The following is a 2,526-nucleotide window of genomic DNA, read 5'->3' as shown; positions in this document are numbered from 1 at the left end:
AAATATATATATTAATTGATATATAATATATGCAAATAATAATAATAATTAAATACATATTTTTGAAAATGGCAAAAATATATTAAGATTTAAACATCTATCTTAAAATGTAAAATATAGATATTAAGTAAATAGAAAGTATAAGAAAGGAAAATACACAATAAAAAAAATGAAAAAGTGCATTAAGATTTAAACATCTATCTTAAGATGTAAAATATAGATATTACGTAAATATAAAGTATAATAATGGAAATACATAATATAAAGAAAAATAAATAATAATTAAATAAAAAAATAAAAAATAATGAAAATATTATATTAAATTTAATTTAAATCTTAAAATGTAAAATATATATATTAATTGATATATAATATATGCAAATAATAATAATAATTAAATACATATTTTTGAAAATGGCAAAAATATATTAAGATTTAAACATCTATCTTAAAATGTAAAATATAGATATTAAGTAAATATAAAGTATAAGAAATAGAAATACACCATTTTATATAAGAAAGTCTAAAATGGAAATACAAAATATAAGGAAAATTTTAAAATTGGAAATAATACATTAAATATTTATATTAAGATGTTAAAATAAATAAATAAATACGTAGAAAATTATATAAAAATGGAAATACCACATCAAACAAAAAAAAATGTATAGTTTTACATCAAAAAAGTCCCTATAAAACTCATTATTCCATCAACATCAACATCAAACTCATTATTTTTTCTTATATTTTATATTTACTTATTATAGTATATAACATTTCTATATGATTAATATTACTAACACTAATATTAAAATATTACATAATATTAAATTATAAATCTATTATAATATTAGAATAAAAATAAAATATCATAATAATATTTCTTATTATTTATTTTTATACTAATATTTTTATGTCTTTTTTTTTACATCAATCATCTACAAACTCATGCTGACTCTGTAAACCAAACCGGTAACTCTGTCCATGTGAACGACGAAAGACGGTTGTTTCCTAGCACTGCGTGCTAAGCTATATGCCTCTTGATTTTCTGTCTGAGGTACATGAATGATCTCTGAGTTTAGAAAGCTTCTTTTCAGCAGTTTAATGTCTTCCTGTTAATTGTCAAACGCTGGCCATTCTTCTGGTTCCGAAACCATCTTTATCAATTGAGAACAATCTGTCGCAAATGCGACCTGAAATTACCGTAAATTCCTCATGTATTCCATTGCCCATATTAGCGCTTCTACCTCCGAATGAAGAAGTGAAAGACTTGCCCGGACATTCCGTGCCCCTAGCAATCCATCCAAACCCGCTAAAGTGATGTACCCGCTAAAGTGATGTACCAGCCTTGTCTTGAGAATTGTTCCTTATCTTTCCGTAGTGATGTACCAGCCTTGTCCTGAGAATTGTTCCTTATCTTTCCGTGAGCAATCTATAAAACACTATTTTCCTAGTATTGTTGGTACAATTCTTTCATGTACTTGATTTGCAACCCTCTGATTATTTGTTACATGTGTCTCCGCCCAAAGTGCTGATTTTAATTCTGGTAGTTTAAGCGTATCTCTTGGATCAACATCCAAATTGCTAAAAACTTTGTTGTTTCGACCTTTCCAAATATACAATAATATCCACGCAAATTGGTGATCCTCCATTTTTGGATTAACTCTCCAAAAAAGATGATCCATATTTTTATGTCTTATAGTCTATATTAACTTATTATTTGTTTTACTATACATTTTTCAGATATATGTTTAATTTAGTTTTTTCAATTCTAATATTGTATATTTACTTATTTTGTATTTTTCCTTATACTGTATATTTACTTAGTCTAATATTACGGTAGATGTTTAATATAATACTTGTATTTTTTATATAGTATATTTACTTATTATTTATTTTACTAAACATTTTTTCAGAGATATGTTTAATTTAGTCTTTTCATTTCTTAATTGTATTTTACCTTTTTTTTATACTATAAATTTACTTATTCTAATTTTCTTGTTTGTATATCAAATGATAATATTATGATAGATGTTTAATGTGATAAAAAATATTATCTTATATTCTATGCTTATTTTTCTTATATTTTATATTTACTTACAAAAATATTTGAAAATAATAAAATGCTAAACTATACATTTTCATATAGACTTTTAATGTAGTTTTTTTATTTCTTATATTGTATATTTATTTTTCTAATTGTTTTGTTTTATATCAAATCATAATATTACGATAGATGTTTAATGTAATATTTATATTTCTTATATTATATATTTACTTATTATTTACATTATTATATATTTTCAGATAAAGGTTTAATGTATCTTTTGTATTTTTATATTTTATCTTTAGTTATAATTTATTTTTCTTCTATTTTATATTTACTTATTCTAATATTATAATTGATGTTTAGTGTAATATTTTTATAATGTAAATTTACTTTTATTTATTTAACTTTCCATTTTTCATATATATGTTTAATTTAGTTTTTCCGTTTTTTATATTGTGTATTTACTTAATGTTTAT

The sequence above is a fragment of the Brassica oleracea genome, chromosome C3 (genome assembly GCF_000695525.1).
Source record: "Brassica oleracea var. oleracea cultivar TO1000 chromosome C3, BOL, whole genome shotgun sequence".
NCBI classification, from domain to species: domain Eukaryota; kingdom Viridiplantae; phylum Streptophyta; class Magnoliopsida; order Brassicales; family Brassicaceae; genus Brassica; species Brassica oleracea.
This window is presented reverse-complemented; position numbering follows the sequence as displayed.